Here is a 12,852-nt window from a genome sequence, read left to right as displayed (position 1 = left end):
TTTTTTAGTTTTTTCTTTCGCATTAGTGTCCGAAAGTCCGATTATTTTGTTATTAAATCATTGATACTCATGGTATGTATACGTATACGTTCAAAAATCATATACTAATTTTTTTTTTATAATTCTTAATTTGTAGGATTCGGAGCTGTTACAATATCAACACCATGTCATGCACTACAGTCAGATGCAGCTTTTGATTTTTTTTTTTTTGTATTTTTTTTGTTATATGGAATTTCTGTATTTTAATTTGAATTTGTATAATGTATTTGCATTTGAATTTTGAATTTTTTTTTTGAATTTTTTTGTTATCTGAATAGATAGAATTTCTGTATTTTAATTAAATTTGTATAATGTATTTAAATTTGAATTTGAATTTGAATTTTGAATAATTTATGAATTTTTTAGTAATTATGGTTTAATGTTATGTATGCGAAAATGTAATTACAGATTTTTATAAGAATTAATGATTAAAAAATTATTAACTTTAAATTATTAGTACGGTTTTAAAATCGTCACTAATAATTGTCCATTTTTTAAGTATTAGTCAAGGTTTCAACATCGTCATTACTAGTAGAGTATTAGTGGTGAATTTCAAAAGTGTCACTAAAGCCTAAGTATTAGTGATGGTTTTGTGATTATTAGTGACGATTTTGATCTTTCATTAATTAGCTTATTTTTTGTAGTGAATTCTTATTCTTTGTTTCCAAAAGGTGTAGTTAATACCACAAAAGATAGGGGGTCTAGTTGAAAGTTGACCCTCGGCAAAGGGAGATACGCCTAAGTGTGTCATAGAGATCTGTATATAGCTTCTAATTTAAGATTTGCTATAACCCCGCTCTGATACCAATTGAAAAATTAAGGAGTACTCCCAAGAAGGGGGTGAATTGGGATTTAAAATTTTCTTTTAAACTCTTTTTATTAATTCTTTATCAACTAATTTTTGAATTCAACAAACACACATGTATGGTTTGATTTTCAATCTCAAATTTAGTCAAGACATAATTTAAACCGAAAAACGAGTAAAACAATTCAATCAATCAAAATAATGATTCACAATGTGAATTGTTATAACTATTTCAGCAAGTTTTCAATATTCAATCTTTTGATGTTGAGTTGTAGCTAATGAACGACCTATTTAATAAACGTACTCCCTTAGAAGGTTTCCGCAAGATTCAATCAACGTACTCCCCTTTTGAGGTTTCTGCCATGCCCAATTACAAAGTTATTTCCAGCAATTTAAATAAACATCCACGCAATATACATGTGCTGAAATTTAAAGAGAATAAGGAAGAGAGGGACACCGAGATTTTTACGAGGTTCGGTTATATCCGCCTATGTCCTCGCCTTAGGGTATACCACCCAAGGATTGCACTATACCACTCCTTTAACCGGGTGGAGCAAACTGTTTACACTTCTTCAAATAGGATAAAGCCCTCTTCTCCAAGAAATACCCCACACTTGGTACAACGATTCAACAACCTGAATAATCAAAAACAATAACAAAAACAAGAGCAATTCTTGTGTACAAAGACATTCTCACAATAGAGCTGATTAGTACAAGTTAGAGCACATCTAATATACTTCAATTTAAATTTCAATAAAGAATGAATTTGAAGGTCAAGAAATTTATCACCGGTTTCTTCTTTTGATTGAAGGAAATTCAGTAAGAGTACAAGAACCAAGTGGTTGTATCAGCAAAAAATCAGTATTACTTTGACGAGGATGTGTAAGCTAGAGAGCTTTTTAAAGAGTATGAGAATTAGAGACTTTGAATACTTGATTGTAAGTAGTTGTTGTAAAAATCATTAGGTTTAGGGGATATATATAGAGTTTGAAAAGTGAATTTCATGTTCCCCAAGTGACTTGGAGTGTTTCCTAAGTTTTTCATAACATTTAGATTTGAAAAACTTATTTTTGGAAATTTCCCGTTGCTTTTTAAATTTGAATTTCCCGAATGGTCCGTCGACTAAACTTTAGGGTCGGTCGCTTGAATTTTTAAAATTTAGTATAATTTTAAAGAGAGAATGGGGTTAGTCTCCTAAACTTACAGGGTCATTCGATTGAACCTGTTCTGTTTCCCAAATTTATTTAGCATAAAAAGGTCAATCACTTGCCAAAAACTCTTGTTAACTTTTATACTTTCTATATTACTTTGAGACTTTGAAAAATATTTTTTGAGGTTTTCAAGCTTTGGTCTCTAAGTGAATGATTAAATCCTAAGAGCTTCAATGCATCCATGTTAAAATTTAACTATGAACTACTTACATGATACTTTATTAAACTTAAAATATTCTAAACACTCTAAGTCTTCATGCTTGTCTTTTTTTGAGTAAATTTTGACTTCAAGTTTCAATATACTTTGAGTTTCATCAAATTTATCTATCTTTTATTCCAAGCTTCAATATACTTTAAGCTTTCATTATATTTTCCTTAAGTATAAGCTTTTGCTTTCAATAAGGCTTGAGAGCACTTTGATTTTGAATTCATATTTGATTTCCTGAAACATCATCACTTAACCAAAACATGTTAAGTTTCTTTTATTTGTTATCATTAAAATAAGATTAATAAGCCTTCTTAGGCCAACAATATAATAAATGTATATAAAAGATTGTACAATAAAACTCATTTGACACACACTGATAATAATGTATTCCATCCTACTGAGAGGTGTCTCACTCCCATAAACATATTAATTTTTTAGGGCCCTCAGGGAGTCGAGCCTAGGAGCTCCAAGGTGGGACTTAGACGATCTCGCCAAGGGTGAGTGTGGGTAGGAAACTGTATGGTTTATGTTGGATGTTTATGGACATTTTCGGGTGGACATATATATTATTTTTGGACTTGTAGAAGTCATAGTTGAATTAGTACTCTCGTAGGTATGATAGTAGAAAAATATTTCACTTCCGTTATTTGTCAATTAAATAAAATACAAAATGCTTTAGACCCTACACGAGTTTTTGATAATTTACAAATTTGCGATTTTATGCATTTGTGTAGTATGTGTTGTAATTTTGGGAATGTACAGTTATGGTATCATAGTTGTCGTACGTTGATAGTGTTATTTTATGTATGTATTTTTGTTCGGGGTGCTACACTTAAATCTCAAAAACAAAAACTGACGATAGTTTACCATGACTTTCCTAAAATCGTCGTCTCAAGAAAATCGTAGAAGACCGTCACAGAATTTCTGCCTCTAGGTTGTGAAACAAACCCTATAATTCCTATTTAATCTCCAATAATGACTTACTAAAATTTTCATATACCCATTTCCTACCCTCATCAAAATTCATTCCTATACTCCAGTATTGTTATTTGCTAATGTCTACAGAACCTAGCAACCTAGGCTCTGAGACCACAACTATAGCGCCCCGAGCCCGGTGGGGCCCAGAGTGCTATTCTCCATGCATATATCCCTATGATAATCTATGATACCATAACCAAAATGACCAAAACCCAAAGTGGGGTACCGAGTATACCTGTCTATAATTCATTTAAAACATGCAGCGGAAATACTTTATACCACAAAAACTATACCAGAGTACTAAACCTTCTAAAAAATACTCATGTATCTCCAAACATTCACAATTCATCCCAAAAAGACAAAACATATCTATATACACATATATACACACATGTTAGTGTCTCACATGCACTTACTTAAACAACACTATCTAGTCTCGCCCTGGTGCTCTCTAGGCTTGGTTCCTTGTATTCCTTGAAATGTTGGAATTATTGGAGTGAGACACTTCTCAGTAAGATGAAATAGATTATCACCAGTGTGTGGCAACATGAGTTTTAGTGTAGTAAAAGTGTATCCATTAAATAATTAACTTTAACTGAGAAATCATGTAACACTGTACTCACACCTATACATTTGAAAATACATCTTTCTTTCCAAAAATCCTACTTTGTCATAATAATTTTCTTTGTGTACGTAAATCATCATATATATACATAAAAGATTTTTCCTGAATGGACATCATATATCATCATGTAATAACCTCACATGATCGGGTTGTGCGGTCCGAAGACTGGACTTAGTCATGGCTAGCCTACCACTAGGCTAAGTCAAACATATAATCGTCTGTAAGTATGATTGGCCTACCCAGCCTGGGCTAGACTCCAGGGGGTACTCTACTCTTCTCAAGCCCAATCGACTATCCAACCGCCTACACTCTTAGAATAGTGTGGCTGCACTAACATATCATACTAGCAACGGTACCGTGCTCTTAACATAATTGGTCCATCAGAGTTCTTATACCATATAGTACCATTTATAACATAAACAGCAACATGATCTCATTTCACAATTTTGTATAAAACATGCCATATTCACAAGTCCGTATAAATCCTGTCATAATCGTCATATCATATCATAATCGGTAGAAAACTATAACGACCCAGAAAATTTAATTAATAAAAAAATAATAAAAGAAAAGGAAAGAAAAGAGAGAAGGGAAGAAAAAGAAATTTTTAAAAGGAGTATCAGCAAGGCCTTTTCGACGAACCAACTGGTCTCGTCGACAAACGTTCTTCCTTGGCCCACCGACGAGGCCACATGTCTCATCGACGAAGATTAACGAAGAGGGTTTGAGATATTCTGAAACTTGTCGACGAACTCACGAACCCGTCGACGAGTGTTCTTCTTGGGATCGTTGATGAATCCACGTGTCTCGTCGACGAGTCCCTCCCTAGAAATAGAGTTTGCTTTATTTTTTAGTGAGAAAATATTGCATGCAGTCTCTCTCTCTCTCTCTCTCTAGAAAATGGTCCTCTCATCTTCTCTCTATGTTTCTGGCCTCGTTTCTCCTCGATTCGACGATCAGAAGCTACCATAAGACTCCTAGGAAGATTCTCTACAACCTAGGCAGAGCAGATTTTTGGTTTGGAGTACTTGGGAATCACTCCAAAATTAGGGTAAGTGAGATACTTTAGGGTTTTATTATTATTTTGAAATATATGGAACCTAGGAAGTATTAAATGAGTGTTTTTATGAGATTTGAGTAAGTTGGGATTTTCGGAATACATGGTCTTGTTTCCGTTCAATTTAGGTAGGAACTTGAGGATCAGATAAGGGGAAAACGTTATGTAATGCCCCAGACCCGCCATGTGGGTCCCGAAGTGTTATGAGACTGACATGCGTCTCTGATACCATTCACGCAGCAGAAAATAATAAAATACCTTCGAATATAATAGACCAGATTTCTATATTTGTACATCAACAAACTCATATCATACAACCACATTCTCAATATTACAAAACCTGGATGAAATATATTATACATAAAAACTAAAAACATAACTGTTTTGGTACTACTCACAAAACTATCCAACCCTGGAGCTAACTAAGCTTGATCACCTAGATAACTTGAAAAGATTTAACCAATGATGGGGCGAGACACCTCTCAGTAAGGAAGAAATAGTTTATAACAATGTGTAATTGAAGTGTTTAATATATAATTAATATATCCATCCTAATGTGTTCGTGATCCACAAGCAGCAAAATATCACGCTCATAATCACAACATGGTCAACGTCTTTGTCATCCAATCACATGTCCATAATCATAAATATTTTATTGATAATTCCCAAGAATAGGGAATGTTACACGCCCATACAAGTAGATTTCCTCTACTCTAGTGATAACACCAGAGCACTCACCTTTCTCAATAAGCCCTTGGGTTATGTATCCAGGTAAAGTCACCAAGAATAGGGATGGTCACCCACCTATAAATAATTATCAAAGTACTCGCCTTCCTCAGCAAGCCCTCAGGTGGAGTAATCTACTTTACCATAAATACTTAATTAACTAAAGTCACACGCAGCCAACCATATATGTTTCACTGAACTCTACACATATACGCATATCACAATCAATCCACACAGGATATTCATACATTCTTCAATCATACCCATATAGGGTCTACTTCCATATATCATGTAATTGTCCTGACAGGACTCTAACACACACAACATGCACGTCTACACAGGACTGGTCCATGCAGGACTGTCAATTACATCATACATGTCCACGCAAGACTGGTCCACACAGGACTAACCAATCACACAGATATATGTCCACACAAGACAAACCAAACACACAACATATATGTCCACACAGGACTAATCAAACCACACAGGATACAAAACAAACACCCTATTCATGGCAAATAAGTAAACAACCTCCTCATACCGCTGCCAATGTTTACCTCCCAATATAAATGCTCATATAACGACCTCCTCACACCACTGCCAACGTTATATGACGGTTATACCAAGTATGATATAACGACCTCCTCATACCACTGCCAACGCTATATCGTAATGTACATGAACCCCAACACAAATCAATAGCAACCAATTATTCAACACATCCATAGTTCTACCACAATATACACAACATCAATATCCGCAATCAACCAGTATATTCAACCAAGCAGAATTCACAGTCAAACAATATTCACAGTCTCAATGATTCATCATTCCATAATGCTCACAATCATTTAATTAACAAGAATGGTTTCAACCACACGATATTTCCCAATATAATAAATATATATATAATATCAGTATTTTCAATACTAGCATGTTTCAGAAAATTATACTTGAATATGTAGAAATTATACTCGAAATTAGTCATTTAAAATTATAAAAAAGCTATTATAAAATATTTCCCCTTACCTGCTCCTCAGGATTCGACCTAAAATCAACAAAACGAGACACTGTATTCCAAAAATTCCAAATTCCTCAAATCTTAGTAAAACACCCTTATAATACTTCATAGGCTCCAAATACCTCAAAATAATAATAATACCCTAAATTATTTCACTTACCCTGATTTTGGGATGTTTCCCAAACATTTCAAATAGAAGATCCGCTCCACCTATATTGTAGAGAATCTTCTCAGGAGTCTCGTGGTAGCTTCCGATCATCGAACCGAGCTAAATCTAGCCTGGAATCGAAGAAAAAGGTAGTAGGTCCGAAATTCTAGTGAGAGAGAGGGTACATGCAACAGATTTCGCGTTGAAATAAAAGAATTTGCTATATATAAGCAGGGGTTTGTCGACGAGACACATGGACTCGTCGACGAGTCTTAGTACACAGTTCGGTGACGAAATAGCAAACTCATCAATGACTTTCAGTCATGTGAAAACCCCTTTCAATAATTCCTTGTCAATGAGACATGTGCCCTCGTCGACGAGTCAAGACAGAACACTCGTCGACGAGACCAGTTGGTTCATCGACGATTGCTCGCTGTCACCTTTTAAAAATTTCTTTTTCCTTCCCTTCTATCTTTCTTATTATTTTAAATAGTTAAAATTTTCTGGGTTGTTACACATTATAACAGCCTTTTAATTAAATTTTGAACATGTTAAATTCCAGTATAAAATTTTATATATATATATATATATATATATATAATTTTAGGTATAATTTTCTAAATGGTTAGACTTTCGAATCAAGGATGATTTTAATTAAATATATGGTATTTAAGAAAAATTGTATGGCATGGAATTAACTTTCATAATTAAATGGTTACGAGTGTTGCGAGATTATGATTTATCGTGTGCTTGTGATTACTGTTTGGACTGCAAATTCTATTTGATTGAAAATGCTGATCGGTGGTGAATACTATTTGATTGTGTATTTTGTAGTATATGTGTGGTTGTGTTTGAGTGGTTGATTTTTTTATGTGTTGTGGTTCATGTAAATTGTGATATAGCGTTGGCAGTGGTATGAGGAGGTCATTATATGGGCATTTATATTAAGGGGGTAAAACATTGGCAGTGGTATGAGGAGTTTCTTTTACCGATTTACTATGAACGCGATTGTGTGTGTGAATTTATAACTTGTGTGGTTGATAGTCCTGTGTGGACCGTGTAATCTGTGTGATGATAGTCCTATGTGGACTGTGTAATCTATGTGATGATATCCTGTGTGGATGTTGTATTTTGTGTGGATTTGAACCTTGTGTGGGTGTGAATGAAGATTATATGTATGTATCCTGTGTGGATTTGTTGTGGTATACGTATATATGTGGATCTTTGTGAAATGATGGCATTGGATGCGTGTAACTTTAATTACATGAGTATTTATGGTAAAGTAGAATACTCCACCCGAGAGCTTGCTGAGAAAGGTGAGTGCCCTGGTAATTTTCTGTGATACCAGAGCAGAGGGAAGTTACTTGTTTGGGCAGGTAATCTCTCATATTCTCGACGACTTTATGTAGATACATATCCTGAAGGCTTACCGAGGAAGGTGAGTGCCCTACCATTAGTGTTGGAGTTGAGGGAAGCTACTTGTATGGGCGGGTAATCTTCCCTATTATTAGGAAATTATGAGTAAAAATAATTGTGAATGTGTGTATATTACCAGATGACAGGAATGTAATGGATGATGTGGATTCTTTAGTGCTAAGGATATTGAGTAATGAATGATTATTTTTGTATATATATATATATATATATATATATATATATATATATTAAACTCTATGCCACATACCTTTTATAGCTTTTTCTTTCTTACTAAGAGGTGTCTCACCCCGACGATTTATCAATCTTTTCAGGTCTTTCAGGTGATTGAGCTTAGAAAGCTCCAGAGCAGGGTTAGTATTATGAGTGGATTCAAGAACGGATATATGTATAATTTTATGTTTAATTATTTTGGTCATGTAATTTGGAGAATGTGGTTATACTTTTTATGGGTTTGAATATGTATATATAGCACTCTGTTATTTTATTTGAGATTGTTTAAATAGTTCTGCTACATGAATGGTATCAGAGATGCATGGATGGTCTCATAAAACTCTGGGCCCTACGTGACTGGTCTGAAGCGTTACAAAAACTGTCATATCACAACTATCATATTGTATCTCAGTATAAAACTGTCATATTATAATCGATATAAAACTGTCATATCATAACTGTCATATCGTATCTTAGTATAAAACTGTCGTACCATAACTATTCATCATGCCACATAATTTGAGTGATAATTTATAATGTAATTAGCTGCCCAGGAAAATATATTTCGCTAAAAACAAGGGTATGATCATCTTCATAATTTTATATAACTCAAAATACACGTTTAATATGAAAAGAGAGATGATTACCCTACTCAATTTAGTTTTTGCCAAATACAAATATAAAAATCAAAATCACCATATCCATATGCCTGAATATTCATAAAAATCGTATATAATGTTGATATAATCACATACTCCTTTTAAATCAGTTAAATTTCCAAAAATAACTGACATAATCTATTCCTTTTACCTTATACTTTGAGTGGTGCCTAGGATGTCTAAACGACAAATCCGCTCCGGTTAAAATGTTGAGGATCGGAGCTAGGATCCTGAAGTGGTGTTTGTTTTTCAACATGACCTAAAAATGGAGAGAACTTGAGGAAGGAGAGAGAGAGAGAGAGAGAGAGAGAGAGAGAGAGAGAGAGAGAGAGAGAGAGAGAGAGAGAGAGAGAGAGAGAGAGAGAGAGAGATCGCAGTCCTAGAAAAGAGAGATAATTTTCTAAAAAAATGAACTTAAGTGTAGAGATGCAAAAAATATAATATTAAAAAAAAATAAGGAAAAAAGGAAAATGATCTAGTGAGGAGAAAACCGGCGATGGTTTTCTGAAGAGTTAAGAAAACTATTGACGGTTATAAGGTTTTACCACAGCCGGGTAAAAGGATAACTATGAAAACTAGGTAAAGTTAAAGACAAAATCGACGACGGTTTTCTAGGAACCTAAGAAAACCGTCAATGGTTTTTGTTTGAAACAAAATGCTTATAAGGGCTGCAAGGCATTTTTTTTCTTTTAAAATTTTAAAACCTTCATTCTCTCTCTCTCTCTCTCTCTCTCTCTCTCTCTCTCTCTCTCTCTCTCTCTCTCTCTCTCTCTCTCTTCATTTTCTCACTTTAGAATCGCTCAATTGATGATCAGACTCCGTATCTAAAGTTTAGTGGCGATTCTCTTCAATTTGACGAGCAAAATTGTGTTTTGAGAATCCAAGACACCATCCCAAACTGAGGTAAGGAAGTTGTTTATGATGTTTGTTGGTATTTTAATTGGTTTAATGGGTGTATAGGCCTAGGAATGTGAATATGAACATTATTATGGGGTGAATGGATAAATTGGGATTTGTGGAATACAGGGTTTTTGAGTTATGAATGTCGCGGGCATGATTACGAAATTTTAGCAGGCTTCTTAACAATCAGGTAAAGGGAATAAGTTATGCTAGTTAATTGTTTGAAAATTTTATTAATTAAAATATAACATGTGTTTATGGGTTTTGAATTTTACAGTTGTGGTATATTTGTGAAAATTTAGAAATTTGGGTTGCAGGAAAGTTTTACAAATGATATGTATTATTTTCATATAATAGGAAAGTATAGTTTTACCCGTACATATTATAGTATAATAGTTTCATTAAAATTGTGTGGCATGGAAAATATCAGATATAATACAGAGATTTAATATAGAATTTTATACAGCCTTTATAGTACCATGATTATACATAACTTTTACATAACCATGGTTATACATAACTTTTACAGAACCATGATTATACACTGCTTTTACAAAACCATGATACATAGTTATTACAAAGCAATGATTTATAGTTATTACAGAATCATGGTATTGCAGTTTATTACAAAATCATGGTAAAACAATAATATACAGAAATAGTATTATATACTATCAGATCCTTGATGGACTAGTACAGATTACAGAGCATGGTATCATTGCTAACAAAGTATAGAGTGAAACCACACATCTCAAATAGAGTGTGGAATGGAACAATTGATTGTGCCTAGAGGAGAGACGCAGGCTCCCTGGCAGTCAGGTCCAGGTTAAGGAGGCCAATCGTATTACAGATGTTATAGTTTGACTTAGCCTTGTAGGCCAGTCAGATTTAAGTCCCGCCCACATGTCGCACAACCCGAGCATGCGGGGTTAATTCATGCATACAGTTATCCATCTAGGGAAGCTTTCACAGTTATATAAATATACGTATATAGTGTTACAGAGAACAAGAACTACCTATTATAGTTATAAGTATGTTCAAATATAAAGTTTATTTTAAAAAGGCATAGGTGTGAGTTATGATATGTTGTATATTGAAATGTTATCCGACACAGTTGAGTTAATAATTATGTTATTCATGTAAAACTCATTTGCAACACACTGGTTGTAATTTATTCCATCTTATTGAGAGATGTCTCACCCTAACATTCGAAACATTTCAGGTGATCCAGATATGTGTGCGGAGCATGCTCTGAATAGAAAGGACTTTTGTATTGCCCTAACTGCAGGGTAAGTTTTGAGCTGGGAGTTGTATTTTTGGGTATGCCTCTAGGGCATTGTGTTTCTTTTGAGAGATGTATATGTATATTTTAGGAAATACTGAAGCTCTGGTATTATAAATAAGGTTAATGTATTTTTATATTTTCCGCTGCTTAGGTAGTATATTTTGTAAACAGGTATCCTCAGTACCACTCTCGGTATGAGATTTTATTGTGAATAGTAATATGAGTGTCAGAGTAATAGTATAAAAAAAATGTAGTACTTTTGAGGTCGTCACATTAAATCATATTTATATGTTGTTGTCCCAGACAAAATGGTCGACGGTTTCATGGAAACCATCGACGGTTTGGTCTTTAACCAAATAGTTTTTACTACATTTTTACTTTAATTGCTCTTGGTAATTCAAAACCGTTGACGGTTTTCCTTAACTCCACCAAACCGTCGATGGTTTGGTCTGCATGCTGGGTCTCTACAAAGGAGATCAAATCAGTGACCTTCAGATTAAGTAGGTATTAAGGATGTACATCATCTATACATCGTTGGGCTAGCCCAGACTTAGACAAACCCGTTATATAAAGAGCATGAAGGAAAAAGGGGACGAGATTGAAATTTGTTAAGAAATCCAACTATTTTTTATTTTTTGAAAAGGTAATATCATTATCAAAGGAGAAAACAAGCAAGATGCTTGAAAACTCCAAGCAAGATTATAGAAAAAAAGGCGTGGATAAAAAAACCCCCTACATCAGAGAAAATATAAGAGAATACTTTCCTAATATCAAAACCACCATCACCCTTCAAACAAACAAGTAAGACTTCCAAACAATTTATATTAAGGCTAAATTGTGAAATTGTGGATTTTTCGGGATTAAAAAAAGCACAGACAAAAGCAAGTGGAGAAAGTCGTGAAAGTTGGAAAAAAAAAATCAGGGATAGACAGGAAGACTGCATTGAACTTTTGCCGACAATTTATAGAAATTGAGAACGTACTGAGTCGACAGAAGCAACTGCAGAAATCCCATGATAGCCAAAAATATCTCAAAGAAAGATAGGGGATTTAATGATTTAGCCAACAAAGAAGAATAAAGTAAAAGATGGAAGATTGGAAGCCGGACAATGTGTGCTTTCAAGAAATAAGCTGAGAGAAAAGATAGTAAGGACACGAAGTCGGCTCGGAGAAATTGTCATACGGATTGCACAATTCTGAACACGAGAGAGGCTTTCGAAGGAAATATCAAGAATTCCTTCATCATCATCTAACTTTTAAAAAGTGGATTTTAAGGTGATCATGGATTCACATAAATAAACCATACATGCTAATTGGATTTTTCAAACATCGATTATACTTTTGTGATCAACTTTTGAAAAGCCGATCATACTCTAATACAAATGCATCTATATTCAGTCAATTGTTGTATACTAATATTTTTTTAATTCAAAAAATAATGTTTTTTTAATAAAAAAAGAAAAACTCAAAATGTAGCATTGATCTCCTCATTTTTAGTCAAATCACAGATTAAATTCTTGTAACTTTTTTCTAGATCTACA

This window comes from Malania oleifera, chromosome 4 (assembly GCF_029873635.1).
Source record: "Malania oleifera isolate guangnan ecotype guangnan chromosome 4, ASM2987363v1, whole genome shotgun sequence".
NCBI classification, from domain to species: Eukaryota; Viridiplantae; Streptophyta; class Magnoliopsida; order Santalales; family Ximeniaceae; genus Malania; species Malania oleifera.
This window is presented reverse-complemented; position numbering follows the sequence as displayed.